The sequence below is a fragment of the Danio rerio genome, chromosome 4, assembly GCF_049306965.1.
Source record: "Danio rerio strain Tuebingen ecotype United States chromosome 4, GRCz12tu, whole genome shotgun sequence".
Lineage (NCBI taxonomy): Eukaryota > Metazoa > Chordata > Actinopteri > Cypriniformes > Danionidae > Danio > Danio rerio.
Genome location: NC_133179.1, coordinates 73,844,694 through 73,865,000, shown reverse-complemented (window position 1 = coordinate 73,865,000; position 20,307 = coordinate 73,844,694). Strand labels below are relative to the sequence as shown.

Genomic DNA, 20,307 nt, shown 5'->3' with positions numbered 1-20,307 from the left:
CATGCTGTCCCGGGAGAGAACCCTGAGCTCGGAGATAGTTGAGCCCAGGGCTCCCGCCAGGTCCATAGAGCATGTGAGGGGAGTACGAGATCAGGTGGTTCTCGAGAGCTCCCCAAATGCATGAAGCTCGGGACAGCAGCCGTGTATTCGAAGAAACTCCCCAAAAGGCTTGAAATGCTACATCCGGCTGCTGGATATAGTTACTTGAAAAAGAAAAGGTAAAGAGGGCTCCTTTGGAGCAAAGGGTGAAACAGGTTCCTGCGGGAACCCGAGCAGAGTTGGCTTGGGCTGTGAATACTCTTGCTGAAGTAGAGACTCGGGGAGACCCCTGCGGGGGTCAGAGCCATGGGGTGGGCGGGAATCCTGCTGGAGTCATATAAGGGAAGGGTAAGGAAGGACTCCGGCTGGAGAGGGGGGTGAAGGGGGGCAGGGGGGGCGGGGACTCCGAAGGAGTAATTTGCTCGAGGAACACTCCTTGCGGAGATAGAGCTGGGAGGTGGCAGCACTATATATAATTATATATTTATATGAAACATATAGATATATAAATATATAATGGGGTAATCTAGGGCCTTGGGGGGGGGGCGTTTTTACTGACTCTTGCGAGAGTCGAAGCTCTTGGCTCTCCTGCGGGAGAGAGAGCTGTATGTGCCATCTCCAGCTGGAGTCGGGAAAAGGAATGGTCGGTGAAGCCCCAGCTGGAGGGTGAAATGGCAGTTGGGCGATGACCCCTGCGGGGGTCCGGTGCTCGGGATTAACTCCGCGGGAGTTAGAGCTTGAGGGTGACAGCACTATATATAAATATATATTTATATGCGTGGGTGCATATATATATACATATATATAAATAAATTTAAAAAATAAAAGATAAGTGTGAGAAATAAACAAAAATAAACAAATAAAAGCTAGGGCCGGGGAGGGTCGGTGACATGACTCGTGTCACAGCTCGGGGTTGGGTGAGCTATTTAGCTGGCTCCAGTATGAGTCGGAAAAGATGAGGGGGAGGTGAAAACTCTTACTGGAGGGTGACGGGCGGTATAGGTGCTCTGGGGGTGTTCCTGCGGGAACAGAGCGTGAGGGTGACAGCACTATATATAAATTCATATTTATATGCGTGGGTGCATATAGATAAAAATTTATATAAATAAAATCAAACAGAGAGAAAAATAAATGGTGCTATACTATATGTCATTATGGAATGACATATAATATAAAAAGCTAAGGCCAGGGCAGTGAGATGATTCCTGCGGGAATCGAAGCTCGGGGTAACGCCCCTGCGGGGGCCAGAGCCATGGGGGGGGGGGGGGGGGGGGGGGGGGGGTCCTACAGAAGTTAGAAAAGTTGGGGGGCAGTGAAAACTTCTGTGGCAGTGGCTGGGGGGGGGGGGGGGGGGGGGGGCAGGGTTGACAAGGGGGCCTGGGCAGGGAGAGAACTCCTACTGGAGTTAGGTGAGTGAAAAGGGGGAGAAGGCTGAGTGCAAATCAGCTGGAAGGAAGAAAGGAAGTTAGATGGCTGGGTCATGCCCGCACCCTTGGGAGACTGGGTAGTTCCTCTGCCCTCGGGAAGCTGGTATGGTTGGGTCGTATTCTCTCCCTGGACTAGGCCCATGTCCTTGGCCGCTGGGATTACTGCGTCTGCTGGTGAGGGTCCTCTGAGCTTCCCTGAGATGGCTGTGGCTGAGTCAGATATAAGATTTGAAGGTGTCGGGAGACTACCTTCCTAGTGTTTGTATGTGTTGTTATGATAGCCCTTGTGTGCTGCTGTGGTGGCGGCTCCAATTCTGAATGAGTGACTGGATTATGAATCTGGTGGGAAGCTTGAATAGTCCTATGACTTTAAGGTGTTTTGAAACCAAAAATGGTATTGAACGGAATGTGTGGATGTGTTGAGCAGTGAGAAACTGATGAAGTGTTCTGGGGTAACTTAAAATGTATAAATGAATGCTGACGCAAATTGTGTATGCTGTGGTTATGGGATTATCATCTTAAAAGGAGAGATGGAGTCAGCTGCGGCTCTGCTTCTGATACCAGTTTCTGAAAATAAAGCAAAAAGAGAGTCAGCGATTTCCTATGCAACTAGGAACATGTACAACAGTAATTTTCATTTTATTTTTTTTTCCAGAATGTATTGACTATATTGACTACATTAGACGTTTTTGGAAACGTTCTAATGCCCATTTCAGTAGGGCTGGTATGGATGTGCTTAACGGGGAATTGCTCTGTGATTCTGGTTTAGCGTTTGTGGACGGCTAGTGAGGTTGTGGGAAGGGAGCGCCGAGATCGGCTGTGCTTCAGTAGACGAAACCTGGAATGAGAAATTCAGAAAATTAGGTCAGTTACAAACGTAATTCAGTAAAAGCATAAACATATTGACAAAAGTCGACAAGCAATTTCTGTTTTCACTAGGCTTAGCACTTGGCTGACGGCGTATGCACCGCCGCAGTAGCTGCGAGCTTGTATAAATTAGAGGGGAAAAAGCAATGATACGCAAGGTAGAGGGGCGGGGTGCGTAGCCCGTAGGTGGTAAGGATCGCTGAAAGAGGAGGACTGGAGTGTGCACTGGAATCGGGCTGCAGGCTGGAAGAGGTGAGGTGGGATTCCCAAGAGTTGCTTTATTTTCCGGGAGATTGGTTTTATCCGTGTTTAGAATTATGATTGCTGCAATATGTCCAAATTCATTATTGCTTTTTAATCCTTTCCTTGATTCTCCGGGGAGGCGTAGAGATTGCGGGTTTAATGTCTGTTTAGGATAGGGGTGTGGCAGGAGCGTATTATGTCCTGGAGGTGGCGGTGAAGACGTGGATTCGCAAGTTTTTTTAGGGTTTAATGCAGCGGCTTTGAATTGTGGTCCCGGCGTCTAGGGGTTTGGAGGAGTCCAGTGACAGTCGTTGTTGGATATGAGAGACGCATGATGATGCTGGAGAAGGTACGTAGCGGAACTGGGGATTGCATTGTGATCTGGCTGGAGTGGATAGGCCTACGGCCTCTTGTTGGAGCCTCGGTCTCGAGCTGACTTTCATGCTGGGCTGGTTGTTGTTAAGACGGGGCTGGTGTTTCATGGAGCGCGGAGCTTTCTTTCTTGTATGTAGCTGCGCTGATGCTGTTGTGGCCGCCGCCGTCACTGTTGTTGTTGTTTTTGTCATTTTTGTAGTTGCTGACGATGGTATTAAAAGTGGTGTGGTATTGTAGTTGAAGGATAGTAGGAGATGTGGAGGATCCGTTTTGTCCGTGAGTAACTTTGGAGGAGCTAGAGCGGACCTGTCGTTTGTTTCTTTGGAAAACGAAGATAAGGGAGTAATGTCTAGCTAGGCTACTTATAGTGGGTTAGGATAGATCTGATTGGCTAACTAATGAGTGTAGATAGGTGGCCAGCTGCTGTCAATTATATCACGTGCTCCTCTCGAAATTAGTTTAAAACTTCACTTAATCACTAAATGAAGAGCGGGACATTGAGCTGCTGTCGTGTGTCATTAAAGTTGAGTTTTCATCTGTGTTTCCTGCTAAATGAAGTGCTGAGAAACATGAAAAAACCTGTTGAGGAATGCTGAACACATAAAACAGGTTTATTTGGAGGACTGCCTCCTTCTTCCAATGAATACCTGATTCTGAAGCAGTAAAAAGCACACTTATGAAGACACAAACATCACAGTATATATAGAGTATATTCAGTGAAATCAGCTGGAGAAAGTCTTTTATTGAGTTCAGCTTAATATGAGCAGACATTCAGCAGAGTACAGTACACGAGTACAGGACAACTGAGGAAGAGGCGCTGGTGTCAGCTTTACAGCATTCAGGAGTTTAGCTTGATCAGTAGTAATATAATCACTGTTAATACAGGTCATGATCCTCTTGCTTTTCTGCATTGGATGAGGAATTCAGTTTAATCAGGATCTGATGAGGATGAAGAAAACACCTTGAATATCCAGTATACTGTAACGGATTAAACAGCGCAGCGTGTGAGAGATTACCGTGTCTACAGGTGCAGAGTAAACATGCTCTCATGTCTCAAACAGGTTTAGACAAGTTTTCCAGAAGTGAAAGAATTTTCAGATCTGTTGCTCAACTCGACAGTTCAGCGGAGGAACAGAGAGATCTGCAGGCATTATCTGAGGTGAGAGTTTGCTCTTTCTGTACTTTATATCATCTGTGAGTGTCGTCTTATAAGCGTTGATCATCTCTCTGTGTTTCTGACGCTTCACTGCTGAGCTGAAGACATTCTGATCATTTACTTTCCACTGTTTAATGTTGAGTGTGTTTCTGAAAGACAATCACAGAAAGCTGATCATTCTGATGCTGAAATCTGTGATTTATTACTGATCTGTGTGTTTATGAGTGATTGGTGATTCTCAAACAGTATTTCTTATCATACTGCTGTGAACTCTGAGGCTGAAACTCAGTCGACATCTTCATTCTGATGTGATACTGTGTCTTCATGATTAATTATAGACTCATTCAGTGAACTGAGCAGCTTTTCTACTGTAGACAGGAACAGTCATTTATTAAGCTCACAGCAAGTGTTGAGTTACAGAAGCTCTAATAATAGTATTTTAGTGACACAAATGACCATTTTGTCACTTGAGGTGTTGTAGGGTTGTTTCTGACGCGTGAGATCTCAACAAACGAATCATCTTCCAAATACTGCTTATCAGATTTATTTTTTGCACAGACAGTTCTTATGGCTCAATTTCCACTTACAGTCTGGTATATAAATGCTCATAAAATCACATTGAATGCCTCCATAAAGCTCTTTCAAACACAGTCAAAAAATGTTGTGCTTCCCTCTAATTACACACCTGTTGTTCCAAGTCTTTGTCTACCTATATACTCCTCCAAACCCACACTCCACCCAGTGGTCAAAAACAGCATTACAACAAACATAATAGCTCTTACAAATATCATGAATGCATTTAGTTTGTTTTATGAGTGTACATTTCTGGAGAAGAAGGGCTGAAGTACAATAAAATGAAAAATTTTCCCAGTAGTTAGATGTCAAGATGATACAGCCATTGTTGGATTATGAGCCAGGGGTTCAGATCCCGGTTATTGAGTATCTCAAAGTTGTCATGGCTGCATGATTATGCTGTGTTTGTGCTTACCTGTTTAAAGAACAACTGCTCCTTAAAGATCACCGCAAGATTCCTGACTGAATGGGAAGGGTTAATTGTTGTAGCAGCCCTTCAGCTTTCAATAAATAGGCAGAGAGTTTTGACGGGTGAATTTAAAATGGTTTATTTGGATGCAATAAGGATCATCACATAAATCATCATTTTCTCAGTTCTTTGTTGTATACACTGAAGCACCAAAAGCACAAAGTACCAAAAGAAACTAGAGAAAACAAACAAACAACATAGAAAAATAAACAACAAACATTTACAAAACATCTAACATTTTCCAAATAAATCAAACAATAAACAAAACATACCTCGCTCTGCTTGCCGAAAGGACACTAAAAGCTCAAGACATTCTTCTGAGCTGTACCTGTTAGCTCGTGAACAAACATGAATTGCTCTTACTCTGCTTTGTCTCACTTAAATCCTATCAGTCGAGCGCCCTCCTGTGGTGACTCCAATTATGGCAAGCAAAGCGAGTGCATTAAATCATGGGCAGTTACACTCCCATCAAATCATGGTATGAATCAAACAAACAAAACAAATATCATACATGATTTTAACTACAAATTTAACTCACAAAATAAATCCACATACAAAATTAACATAATTTTTCTGATGCAAGAAAGTTGCAACTACTCACTCTCAACTATAACAACCAATTTTTGGATTGGTCGCTCAATAACGGAATGTGGAGAATGGTGCCCCAACCCCGTTTTCTGTTTTTGTTCTCCTGTTTGAACTTTAACGCGTCTAACAAGGCCATCGTTACCTGGAAAGACCTCAACAACCCTACCCAACTGCCATTTGTTTCTTGGAAGCATGTCATTTTTAATGATTACAATGTCATTTACTTTAAGATTACGTCGAGGTACGTGCCTCTTCTGTCTTGTGGATATATTCAGGAGATATTCCCTTTTCCAATGACTCCAAAACTGTTCAATCAGGTTCTGAACCCTGCGTCACCTTTTTGTAGCATACATGTCTTCCTTTAGAAACTTCCCTGGGGGAGGAATTGCAGTCTCGAATTTTATTAAAATAAGATGATTAGGAGTTAAAGGTTTTAGTGTTTTTGGGTCAATTATTCCATCCACAGTTAATGGTCGACTGTTAACAATAGCCATCGCTTCATAAAACAATGTTCTTAAAGAAGAGTCATGCAGTCTGCCAGGGCACAAAGAAAGAGTAAAATTCGTCACATTACACACAGTCCTAATTTGGCGTTCCCAGACACCACCTGAGTGACTAGCTGAGGCAACATTAAAGATAAACTCACACTGATTTTCCGCAAGATACCTCTCCAGTGTTTGGACATCACATTCCTTAAGAGCCTGTTTGAATTAATTTCTAGCTCCTACAAAGTTTGTACCACAGTCACAATAAAGTTGACGAACAGCTCCTCGCAGACTTATGAAACATCTCAAAGCATTAATGAACATGTCTGTTGATAGGTCTTCCAGCATTTCAATGTGGACTGCTCGTGATGAAAGGCAAGTGAAAAGAAGGCCGTATCTTTTGAACTCCTTTCATCCCTTTTTTTAGAATAAATGGACCAAAACAATCCATACTTGTGTAGCGGAAAGGGGAAGAGGCTTCAGTACGTTCTTTTGAAAGTTCTGCCATTTCCTGTTCCTCAACTGGTCGCCTGAGTTTCCGACTTTGAACGCAATTGTAGAATAACTTAGCAACCGACTTACTGCCACCAATAATCCAAAATCCATGTGTCCTGAGTTCCATAAGAGTTTGGGACCTTCCTTAATTGCAAATTTTGCTGTGGTAGTGTTTTGGTGTGTAGTGTTTGCTCTTCGCTAAGAGATGACTCAACCTTCCTCCAACACGAAGACCATTTTTCAAGATGGGATCCAGGTGGAAAAGTGAACTGGATTTCTAAAGAGCCTTACCTCCTTGCATTGTTTGGATTTCCTGGGAGAAGGCTCGTTCTTGAATAAGCTTAATCACAGCCTGTAATGCACACTTGCGTTCTTCTACGGTGACAATATCCTTAAGACATTTCTTCCTTAATGCTAGCCTTTTTATTCGTGCAACAACATTGATTGGAGTCCTCAGGGAAGAGAAGTGACCAAATCGATCAAGGAAGTTAGCAGTATCACTACTTTTAGTCAGCCGTACCTGTACAAGTTTGACTTCTAGATCTCCCACAAGTAATTCAGTTGAAGTGTTTGGAGCTGGAGACACTTCTTGCTCCCAAAAAAATGTAGATCCAGTCATCCAGTTAGTAGATCTCAACTCTGAAATAAGTAAATCTCTAGAGGCATGGTCAGCAGGATTTTGAGATGTGTTGACATGATACCACTGGCTTGTATTTGTGATTTCCTTGATCAATTGAACACGATTAGCGTCAAACACGTGAAACCTTCTTGCTTCATTGTTGGGATATTCAAGAACAACTTGTGAATCAGACCAAAAGAACTCGATCGATCATCGTTTGCAGTTAAGCTTTTAGCAAAACACTCAGTCTATCAGAAACCACCACAGCAGCCAATTCCAGTCAATTGGAATACTCTTGATTTTTATAGGTGCCACTCAAGCCTTGGCCATTACTAGGCAACAATGCACTTCATCTTTGTCACTCTTGAATCTTAAGTAAGAACATGGACCATAACCAAGGTTGCTTGCATCTGAGAAATGGTACAACTCTGTCAAAACAATCCTACTAAAGGACGGAGGATTGAAACATCCTGGAACAGTAAAATCTTTTAAGTCCTGGAGAATATTTTTCCACTCCTCCCACCGTGGAATTAAGTCATCAGGGAGAGAATCGTGCCATTCCATATTTTTCTGACAGAGCTCCTGCAAAATATACTTTCCCTTCAAAAGGAAAGGAGCAACAAATCTAATGGGATCATATAAGGAAGATACAATGGACAAAATACCTTGACGTGTTGAGGGCTGATCTATAAGTTGAGTGTTAAAACATTTACATTTACATTTAGCAGACGCTTTTATCCAGATTGAACGCGAGTTATCAGGAAAGTGATTTCTTCCCTCTTTGGGATGGAACCACGAGGCGACATTCATTCAAAGGTTTGATAGAGTTAGCTGGAAGCCCGGCTAGTAGAGAGTTGCAGTAATCCAGTTTGGAGAGAACAAGAGCTTGAACAAGGAGTTGAGCTGCATGTTCAGATAGGAAGGGTCGGACCTTTCTGATGTTATAAAGTGCGAATCTGCACGATCGAGCAGTTCTAGAGATGTGGTCAGAGAAGTTTAGTTGGTCATCAATCATTACTCCAAGGCTTTTTACCATTTTGGATGCAGTAATGGTTGCCCCATCCATTTGGATTGAAAAGTTATGGTGTAGAGTCGGGTTGGCAGAAACTACAAGCATTTCCGTTTTTGCGAGGTTCAGCTGAAGATGATGATCTTTCATCCAGTGTGAAATGTCCAACAGGCAGGCTGTGATACGAGCTGGAACCGAGGGATCATCAGGATGAAAAGAGAGGTATAGCTGGGTATCATCAGCATAGCAGTGGTAGGAGAATCCATGTTTCTGGATGACTGGTCCTAGAGATGTTGTGTAGATGGAGAAGAGAAGTGGCCCGAGAACAGAGCCTTGAGGTTGATGGCGCAGGTAGAGTCGATGGCGCAGGTAGAGTCGATGGCGCAGGTAGAGTCCATGGTCTTTACACTCGTCGGTCTTCACACGAGGCTGCCGCGACCGCTGCCGCGGTGAGACTAGTTGCTTATATACACTCCAGAGCACTAGCTGATTGAATTCAGCGGGACATGCCTCAAGAGTAAAACAACGCACGAGACTGCAGTGGACGATGCAAAACCGCCCGCTTTCGACACACAAGCTCTTATAGTAACCAAGAAAACAGTGGGTAAACTTTTCTAGTACTATACACAATTTAAAACAAGTTAAAATGTCATACAACCTTACACAAACAGCTGAAAACAAGTCCTCAAACCATACACAACAACTGAAACAAGTCTAAATGTATTTACAGGCTGTTGATCTCATTGCTAAAGGGCTTCTCCTCTGAATGTGTCATCCTTTGTAGACCACTGTATGCCAAGAACATGCCCCGATAATTCAGGACTCTAATTTAGTGGCTTTGAAGAAACTGCCCACTGTGAAGAATCCACGCAGCGCAAGACCTCTTTTTCATTTGAATTAAACTTATGGAGACGTAACCCTCCAAGCTTGCACAGGGTTTGAGCTTCTGGTATCAAATCTTTGACTTCCTGGACAGATGGAATTGAAATTATGCTTTCATCCACATAAAAGTTATTTTTCACAAATGAAGAAGCTTCAGAATATTCAGATTTGTACTTCTCTGTGAGATACTTCAGGCCAAAGTTCGCACACCCAGGAGATGAAGCTGCACCAAAAAGATGCACAGTCATTCTATATTCAATGGGCTCTTCTTTCAAATCCCCATTCTTCCACCATAGGAATCTTAAATAATCTCTCTCTTCAGGGGGGACATTAAATTGATGAAACATCTTTTCGATGTCACATGTCACAGCAACGGCTTCCTTCCTGAATCTACAAAGTACTCCCACCAGAGAATTAATAAAATCTGGACCAGTAAGAAGAGTATCGTTAAGAGATATGCAACAGAATTTTGCTGAGCAATCAAATACTACTCTTAACTTGTCTGGCTTGTGAGGGTGGTAAACTCCATGATGTGGTATATACCATGCTGTTTCTTTATCAGGTATTACCGGAGCAATGTCTGCATCTTCCTTGATCTTGTAATTCTCAAAATCTTGTAATTCTCATGGTACTGTTGATTTGACCTTAACTTCTTACCTAAATGCTGCAGACGTAATAAAGCCAGCCTCTTGTTGTTAGGGAGTGAAGGTGGAGTACTGCTCTTGAAAGGAAGAGGTAACTAAAAATGTCCATCTTCTTTATGCTTGATGTTATCACTGAGATAACAAATAAAGCAGACATCTTCCTGTGACACATATTTGTCTTCATACCTTTTCTCATTAAAGTCACACTCCAATACTTTCAAGACATCATTAGCTGTTGGAACTCTCATTTCTTTCACAGACACTCGATGAACAAAACTTTGACTTCCTTGTCTAAGTGGGGATTTTTACGAATGAAAGATCTTTTGTCATCCATGGGCTTCTCTGCAAAGATAGGACATTTGATGATACTATGCATTTCACTATTACACACAGAACATGGTGATGTTACCTTGAATTCTGGTCTTGAATCTTTTACTTGAGCCTTAATATTGAAAGTTTTTGCTCTTTTCAGATTCTTTTCATCTGGAACCTTTGAACTGGCTAGCCATGGAGAAGTGAAAGGGTTGCAAGCTATCATTGATTCCTTCTTCAAGAATTCAGCAAATTACTTAAAACTTGGATAGTCTCCTGTCATATCCAACTCTTCAACAACAATTCTTTTCCTTTTACGGACAATCCATTCTGGTAACTTCTTAAGCAACTTGTAATTTTCCTCACAACCAGTCAAGATGGACAAGCCTTTGACTTGTGGAATAGCTTCAACACAACCTTGTAAGAAATCACTGAACTCTCTCAATGTAAATGGATCGTTTACTCCCACCTTGGGCCATTTCATGAGTCTCTCTCGAAAAGCACGCTGAATAATGAATGGGTTTCCATACCTCTCCTCCAAAACTCTCCAAGCACCCTGATATGTATCATCCGAGTTCTTATAAAAAAAACCTTCTACGGCCCTGACGAGCTTCTCCTGCAAGATAGGTTTTTAAACAGAACATTTTCTCACTTGCTGGGATGGATTTACAATCAATGAGTTCTGTGAAGGACATTTTCCATTCAGTAAACTTCAGAGGATCGCCATTAAAAGTGGTTGGTTCTGGAACAGGTAAACGACTTGTACTTAAGGAGTTCACTAATGCTTGAGCTAAATTCTCAGTCTCTTTAGTTTTCCTTTCTTCTTAAAATGTTTGTGAAGGTACTGGATTTATCACAGGATTACGTTAAGGTTTGTTACAAGCTTTTCTTCGTTCAGAACAAATGACATTTCCGGTCTCGTCGTCTTCCACACTGCTCTCTTCAAGACTGCTTCCGGCATTGTTATAAGCCTTCACTCGAGCTGCAGCTACGTTAACATCTTTTTCCACTTGTAACAATTGCAATTTTGCTTTTTCTTCTTCTAACTTGGAGCGCATTTAAATTTCTTTCTGTTTAATATCCGCTAACATTCTTGCTTCTTCCAGCTTCCAGTCATTCCCCAGTTTAACTAGTCAAGCTTGCTGATTGGAAATTTCTTGAATGGCCCTTTTCTGCTCTACTTTAGCCACAAGTTCTGCCTCTGCATCAGCTCGTTTACTTGAAGCCTTAGAGCACAGTTGTCAAACTCAGTTCCAAAAGGGCCGCAGCTCTGCACAGTTTAGTTCCAACCCTAATTAAACACACCTGATCAAACTAATTGAGTCCTTCAGGCTTGTTTGAAACCTACAGGTAAGTGTGTTGGAGCAGGGTTGGAACTAAACTGTGCAGGGCTTCGGCCCTCCAGGAATTGAGTTTGACACCCCTGCCTTAGAGGAAGTTTCTGAGACAGCTGACAAACTTTCTACAGTCTGTGACGATACGGAGATAATGGTCTCTCTATTGGTACAGCCAAATATAGACTCATACCCCTCTTTGTTCAACATCTGCCTAACTCTCTCTTTAACTACTTCCCTTTTTTGAATGACATCAACAGTTCCTATTCGTTTGCTCACCAAATCACAAATTTCTGTACTCAATATGGAACAAACATCTACTCTTCTTACAATCTCTGGAGTAGCAGTTTGATTACGCAGTAATGGGGCATAAAGTTGAGTGACAACATCCTGACTAGTTTGAATGTCTTTCAAAATTTGCTCATGCTCTTCACATGTGCATAAGGCTTTTAATTTACATCTAATTTCTTTAGCTGTCTGCTTCCAGGAAGTATAAGCTTCCTCATGGTTTTTTGTCTTGTTTTTGCATTTCTAAACCCTTTTCTGTGGGATTTCTTTTTTGAGAGCTTGATCTTGATCTAACCTATTGCATTTCTGTTGTACTATTTAGATCTTTATCAAGAACTGACCTTTGACTTGCTTGTGCTGCCATTTGCTCCGCTGTGTAGTCCATTTTGTCTGTCTAAAACTTAATCAGCAACCTGCTTACACCAGACAAATTTAAACACTTAAAAATTATAGCAAAGGGAACTAGATTATTAAAGTTCGTCGAGACAAACTTTAGGCTGGCTTGAGAAAGTCTGTTGGAAATAGTTTGTTTAGTTTAAACAGTTTTAAAAAGTATGAAAAGATAAAAAGTTGATAGATAGATAGATAGATAGATAGATAGATAGATAGATAGATAGATAGATAGATAGATAGATAGATAGATAGATAGATAGAAGCAGTTTGAAAAGGATAGATAGATAGATAGATAGATAGATAGATAGATAGATAGATAGATAGATAGATAGATAGATAGATAGATAGATAGAAGCAGTTTGAAAAGGATAGATAGATAGATAGATAGATAGATAGATAGATAGATAGATAGATAGATAGATAGATAGAAGCAGTTTGAAAAGGATAGATAGATAGATAGATAGATAGATAGATAGATAGATAGATAGATAGATAGATAGATAGATAGATAGATAGATAGAAGCAGTTTGAAAAGGATAGATAGATAGATAGATAGATAGATAGATAGATAGATAGATAGATAGATAGATAGATAGATAGATAGATAGATGCAGTTTGAAAAGGATAGATAGATAGATAGATAGATAGATAGATAGATAGATAGATAGATAGATAGAAGCAGTTTGAAAAGGATAGATAGATAGATAGATAGATAGATAGATAGATAGATAGATAGATAGATAGATAGATAGATAGATAGATAGATAGATAGAAGCAGTTTGAAAAGGATAGATAGATAGATATATAGATAGATAGATAGATAGATAGATAGATAGATAGATAGATAGATAGATAGATAGATAGATTAAAACAGTAGATAGATAGATAGATAGATAGATAGATAGATAGATAGATAGATAGATAGATAGATAGATAGATAGATAGATAGATAGATAGATAAAAGCAGTCTATAGATAGATAGATAGATAGATAGATAGATAGATAGATAGATAGATAGATAGATAGATAGATAGATAGATAGATAGATAGATAGATAGATAAAAGCAGTTGATAGATAGATAGATAGATAGATAGATAGATAGATAGATAGATAGATAGATAGATAGAGTTTTTACATCACAAAGTTAGATCTAATGTTAAGTCAATGACAGTCTTTTGCAATGGAAGTCTATGGGACAGTTGTTGCTAGGGTGCAGTACCTGGTAGTTAGGGGTGTGGCTAGAAAGTTAAAAGCTCATCAGTTATTGGCAGTTTGGTAGTCTGAGTTAAATGAGCTCAGCCATTAGTATGTAGGACAGTCTGATGCAGAGTTATGAGTTCACAAAGTTTGATCCCATGTTAAGTCAATGAGAGTCTTTTGAATGGAAGTCTATGGGACAGTTTCTAGGGTCCAAAAGTGGTTACTAGGGCGTGGCTAGAAAGTTAAAAGCTCATCAGTTATTGGCAGTTAGGTAGTCTGAGTAAAATGAGCCCAGTTGGAAGTCTGTGTGACAAGCTGACGCAGAGTTATGAGGTCACAAAGTTTGGTCCAATGTTAAGTCTATGGGATTTTTCCGGCGGCCCTGGGATGTTTTTTGGAAAATCGAAAGTCGGATCAGTAAGAAAATAGATAGCAACACGAGTCAAAATAATTTGGAGGTCTGGTGCGAATTTGGTGGTCATAGCTCCAAAGCTCTAGGAGGAGATAGTCTTCCAAATTTAGTCTCAGAAGAATAAAAAAATATAATAAGTTTAGAAAGGATAACAGTAGTCTGGCTTATTTCTCAAGCCAGCCTAATAAGTCAAATCACATGTGCAACAACAGTATAACTCTTAAGACTTTAAGCACTTTAAAATTGCAGACTTTTATCTAATACATGCATCATGAATATAAGCCCAACATTACACAAACAACTTGAAACATGAGCACTTAAATCATTAGTCACTCCTCATTCTCAAACTTCAATTACTGCATACAAATTCAACAAAGCACACAAAAATAAAAATCCTTTTTTTTCTTTAAAAATTGCAATTATCCCAAAAGTGAAAAGTAGATAAATATTTTTCCTTTCTTGTACCTCTGAGTCCACAACATTTGTTTGCAGTCACCTTTCAGTCTTTCATGAATGAAGAGTTTTCCCAGTTACCCGTGTAAAGTCGCTGTCCTAGTGTGGATTCAGTCTCTTGTAAATGCCATGCAGTGCCACAGACGAGATGAAGGCTTGTAACATGACACTCATGTGATGAATCACCAACGCGATGCAAACGCCATGTGTAGCAGCGAGTTTTACTGTAGCAGCCCTTCAGCTTTCAATAAATAGGCAGAGTTTTGACGGGTGCCTTTACAATGGTTTACTTAGATGCAATAAAGTTCATCACATAAATCATCATTCAGTTCTTTGTTGTATACACCGAAGCATCAAAAGACCAAAGCACCAAAAGCACCGTAATACTAGAGAAAACAAACAACATAGAAAAATAAACAACAAACATTTACAAAACATCTAACATTTTCCAAATAAATCAAACAATAAACAAGACATACCTCGCTCTGCTTGCCGAAGGGACACTAAAAGCCCAAGGCATTCTTCCGAGCTGCACCTGTTAGCTCGTGAACAAACGTGAATTGCTCTTACTCTGCTTTGTCTCACTTGAATCCTATTAGTCTAGAGCGCCCTCCTGTGGTGACTCCAATTATGGCAAGCAAAGCGAGTGCATAAAATCATGGGCAGTTACCGTACGTTCACACCGAAAGCGGCGAGAGCGTCCAAGGTCGCTCTGGCCACTCTGGCGACAACGCTGTCTGCCTTCAGCTCCGGCGGCGAGAGCGTCAAAACTCGCTACATTGATCTCGTACTTAAAGGAGCCGTTGCAGCATATAAGTTACATTCCTGCATAAGACATGTTTTTAGCGTGAAAATGTTGCGCACGTCTTATCAAATTCATAAAACAAAGGAAGATCAAGTTGCGTGTGGTGTGGCTTTGCTCTATTTATCCAATATGTGTCCATCTGTCTGAAATATCCTGAAGCAGCAGTACTGTTTTGTACTGTCACATCGCGTAAGATTCCCGCTTTTTTAAGATAAATTTATATGACATTAATGAACATCAGTAACTCGCCAGTAACTTATTTAATGTATGTTCCTGTAGGAAAACATTGTAAAACCCTTGGGAACAACTGTGGTCGGAACCAAAGTTCACAGGTCTGTGTTCCCTGAACTGCTATCAAGCGGTGAACGTCTTCATTCTGATTGCTTGCCGCCGAACCGCGTCATAGCTCATTACCATAAAGTTGACTTCATTTCAACTCTCCTTGACGCTCACGCCGGCGAAGACGTGCCGCGCTGCTCCTCGCCGCTTATCGTCGCCTATCGCCGCCGGCTCTCATTGAAAATGAATGACTTCCGGCTAATTTGACGCTCTCGCCGCTTTCGGTGTGAACATACGGTCACAATTGTAGCAGACTCCAGGTTGCCCAGGTGAAAAAAATATATAATTAAATGTAATTAAAATACACTTAAATACCCGCAAATACATTTTTAGTACATTGTTATTTTTTTTGTGTGTTAAATAAAAGTTTGATGGTTTTACACTATAAATATACTAATTAAAAGTATGTTTATACTTCAGTAGGACTTTAGTACACTTGACAAAAGTATACTAAATACCAGTAATACTTAAATAAGTGTTTAGTGTACTACAATAAAGTACACTACAGAAAAACATCCAGAAGAGTTTTATTAGTGTGTTTTTCAAAAGTGTGCTTTAAATGCTTTAAACATTAGTTGATTTTTAGTACACTGTTTACATACTAATCCTAAGTTTAAAATAAGTTAGTATATAAAAAGTCTATTAGTAATGTATTGTAGTAGAAGTACATTTTCCCAAAAGTTGTACTTAAGTACACTTAATGTGAATGCATTATTATCACTAACACTTAAACTGATTTTGAGTGTGGTAATTTTAAGTTTATATTTAATTGACTTTATTAAAAATCTATTAGTAATGTATAACTCAGCCCTCAAAAGAGTAAACTTTCAGGGCGGTGTTGGTTACAGGGCACCACGGTATTAAACTCCAATACCTCTGAGGGAGATTATGTTACCTGGTTTTAAAAATAAAAAGCATTTTAAAATAGGAACAACTAACAAATAAAACTGGTCCCGTGGACTTTAGCGCCTGTTATCTTTCCAGTGTATGCTGCGAGTGTCTAGTGCTCTTTTGCAGCACATCTCAACTGCTGGTTGGTGAGATTCCCCTCTTGTTAGTATAGCTGTATTCCAGAAGGTTTGTAGAATCGATGCTGATCTTCAAGCCGTGTTGTTTGAGCACTGTGCTGATAGGCTCAAGTTAAAATTAGGGTATAAGATATAAAAGCAAGAGTGCGAAGAGCGGAGCAGTGGGCAAAGACGTCCAAACAGTAGCAAAGCAGGAAGTGTACCAAACTACTTCAAACTAAGATCGGTGCGGTTTTTTCACATGGCAGGTTTTTACATCCTTCATACATGTTGAGAGATTGAGTTTATCGACATGATAAGGGAATATGTCTTGACAATCCACACAGACGTGACTTAGTAAAGCGTGAAGTCATGTAGGATTTTACTTGTTGCATGAGTCTGAATGTAAATTCCCTCGTCAGGCAGTGCTGGAGTAGTGTAAGAAAGTGTACCAAAGCATGTTTGATGCAAGGGTATTAACAAAAAAAAAATGCACAACTTAAGATAAATGCTTGTATTTGTTGTAATTGAACCATGCAGCTCTGCGATGCATGCCCACAACTTCATGCATTGGGTTATATTAGGCTGTCCAGTCTCTGTGTTCAGTCCGTCACTACCACTGAAACCCAGACAAGCAGTCAGGTAATACAGAGAGTGAACCAAAGTGCATTGGTGCATTTATAATGTTTCTAATGTTTTTATTTAAAAAATTGTGATTTCTCGGTTTAATATAAAATAGTCTTAAAACGTAAATTCGAATTAATAAAAAAAAAAAATCGGCCAGCCCTACATGGAGTACCTGAATAACCTGCATTTAGCAGATTCTGGAAAATGTAATGGACCATCCAGGTATTCCATGATTAAATCAGTGCACATGCTGCATTTAAATTACACACTATCACAGAACTTTTACTACCATCAAGGTAAACTTAAACATGCTTTAAAACACCAAGGCTAGAGCCACTTTCTCAGATGTACTAAACATTGGAGCAATGATAGACACTGGAACACACTATCTATCTATCTATCTATCTATCTATCTATCTATCTATCTATCTATCTATCTATCTATCTATCTATCTATCTATCTATCTATCTATCTGCAATATAGGCTCTGCGCTATCAGTGTTGGGGATATTAATTCCCCTTCGGGTGGAGAACGCCAATGCTATAGGTGGATTTGATTGTAGAAAATCCACTTATGGAGATTTCGGTTCAGAAGTTGCTTGTCTGAAAGAGTATTGAACGGGCCAATGAAAGCCAATGAATTGGCAGCGTAAGCTTTCGCAGGTGTGCCTCATTGCCAATTATCCCAGCATATAAGCACACGTGGAGCGAGCAAACGCCATCCTTTTCGCTTCAGAGACTTTTCTGATTGAGTCGATGAGGGTTCCTCTTGCTGCTACGGCGACTTCCGAGCGAACGAGTGTCTCCCGGTGCAGAGTGAATCTGCGCGGCGGCAGACAGTCGAGCTGGGTTTCTCCCTTGCCTGGCGTTTGTTTGGGTCCGGTCCTCCAGAGTGGTGTGTAGTTGCAACTATCCTAAAAGATTAACACAGTCGTGCAGCACGTGCTTTTCAGGATGGCGCTCCGACTGTGCGTTTCTGGTTGCGGGGGTTTCCTGGCTCCGGATGATGGACACGATCACTGCATTACATGTTTGGGGGTCCAGCATGTTAATGTGGTGCTCGGGGGCGGTTCATGTCATCACTGCGATGCTAAGAACTCTGTGCAGTTGAGATCGCGGCTATCTTTCGTAAGAGAGCGAGCCACTCCAGTCGCCTCCTGCTCTGCAGCAGACGCTTGGGCTGATCTGAGGGTCTTAGCGCGAGATAATCCGCCGCCTAAGGGCTCGTGGACCTCCCACTCCTCCAAGCGCTCCATCCAAGCTTAGGGCACTGGGAGTGATCCGTCTAACCAGATGGTAGCTCTTATGCTCACTGACACGGAGACCAGATGTCCTCCGCGGCATCGGATAGTGGGCTTTCACTGTCAGATGATGATCCAGACCCGCTCGCCCCCTCCGGGCAAGCGAGCGCCATCAAAACGGATCCTGAAGCGGACATGTTAGCCGTGCTTTTCCGGGATGCTTCAGCTGTGGGGTTGAAGATTGTTCATCCCCCAGCTCCGCGGCCGGACTGACTAGATAGGTGTTACATAGAGGATCAGAAGGCGAAGCCTTTGAAGCCTCTCATCCCCTTCTTCCCGGAGGTGCACAGTAGGCTCACGCAGTCTTCGAGGGCACCTTTCTCTGCCGCGCTGCGTGTCCCTCCGCCCTCACCATGGTGGAGCTGTCATGGGGTATGAGGTGATCCCGTCAGTGGAGCACGCCATCGCGGTCAAACTTTGCCCGCGTGGCGCCCCTACTTGGCGGGGTCCGTCCCGTCCAAAGCCTGTAGGTTATCTGCCTCCCTCAGAGCTAGAGCTAACAAGGTTGTGGGCCAGGCTGCTTCCGCCTTGCATGCGATGGCCACCTACCAGTGCTACCAAGCGCAGGCGCTGGCCGAGCTGCATGAGGATGGGTCTAACTCAGGCTTGTTACACGAGCTGCGCACCGCGACCGACTATGCTCTCCAGACTACCGCGTGTCTGCCGCGTGTGCGCTGGAAAAAACGATGTTCACACTAGTGGTCCAGGAACGCCACCTCTGGCTAAACCTGGCTGATATGCGCAATGTCGACAAAATTCTCTTTCTTGACTCGCCCATATCTCAGGCTGGCCTGTTCGGCGACACCGTCTGTGAACTCACCCAGGAATATAAGGCGGTAAGAGAGCAGTCAGATGCGATGTGCAATGTCATCTATCGGCGGGACCGTAAACCCGGTTCGTCCGCCGAGCCATCCACCTCCGCTGCTCCTCACCGAGGGCACCCGCCAACGAGTGCTGCCCCGCCCCCGCCTCCGGCGAAGCGGGCGCGTCGAGCACATCGAAAGCCGGCAGCCGCCCCGGCAGTATGCCCAGGGCACCGTTAAGTCCGGTAAACGGACCGCGAAGCGTCCCTGAGACAGGCCATCCGGAGAGGAGGAAACTTGCTCTTTCCCCGCTGGAGGGCGGGGCCCATATTCCAACGGTACTTTTCAGTGCCACCAAAATTTCAATGAAAGAGCACTTTTCCCCTTCCCCGGATGTGACAGCACGAACCCTGCCAGTCTGGAACCCGCTGCTTCCCATTTTGCATGGTCTACATGCTCCACCAGTCTCTCACAAGCCCTGGGTGGACAGTCTCCTTTCCCCCAGCCCTCGAGCCCCCTCTCCGTAGTCAGGGTGCGGAGCCAGAGCGAATCGCTCTCCTCCAGCTCTTCCGCGGGACCCCTGCGCTTCCTGGATCAGCACACCCGCTCCGCGCTGCCCCACCACTGGTACGTCAGTGGTTGTAGCGATGACTCCATTAGCGAGAGCTCTGCCTGCCTGGTTAGCACAGGCCAGCCCCTCGTGGTGGCTCATACACACAATCAGACTCGGCTATGCGATTCAGTTTGCGAAACGGCCCCCCAAGTTCACGGGTGTGTATTTCACCAGGGTCAGCCCCCTGTCTGCCCCTGTCTTGTGAGAGGAGATTGCTGCCCTCCTGGCGAAGGGTGCAATCGAGCCGGTCCCTCCAGCCGAGATGGAGAGCGGGTTTTACAGCCCGTACTTCATCGTACCCAAAAAGAGCGGTGGGTCACGGCCAATCCTAGATCTGCGCATTTTGAACCGCTGTCTGCACAATGCAGAAGCGCATCCTCCGATGCATTTGTCCTCGGGATTGGTTTGCTGCCATAGACCTGAAGGACGCATATTTTCATGTCTCCATTCTTCCGCACCACTGCCAGTTTCTGCTGTTTGCGTTCGAAGATCAAACGTGGCAATACAAGGTCATCCCCTTCGGGCTCTCTCTGTCTCCTCAGGTCTTC

The 20,307-nt window shown here is 42.6% G+C and overlaps 3 protein-coding genes across 3 annotated transcripts in view; 2 read left to right on the top strand and 1 right to left on the bottom strand.

Moving 5' to 3' along the window:
- LOC110438442 (protein NLRC3-like) overlaps window positions 1-20,307 on the top strand; it is a 367,431-nt gene that overhangs the window by 138,429 nt on the left and 208,695 nt on the right. The window lies entirely within an intron of this gene.
- si:ch73-389k6.1 overlaps window positions 1-20,307 on the bottom strand; it is a 778,105-nt gene that overhangs the window by 601,063 nt on the left and 156,735 nt on the right. The window lies entirely within an intron of this gene.
- The window catches only part of LOC137491583 (uncharacterized), a 46,746-nt gene continuing 30,507 nt past the window's right edge, over window positions 4,069-20,307 (top strand). The window contains exon 1 of the mRNA XM_068220841.2: window positions 4,069-4,110. The gene's annotated coding sequence lies outside the window, so the exon portion shown is untranslated. The remainder of the gene's footprint in view (window positions 4,111-20,307) is intronic.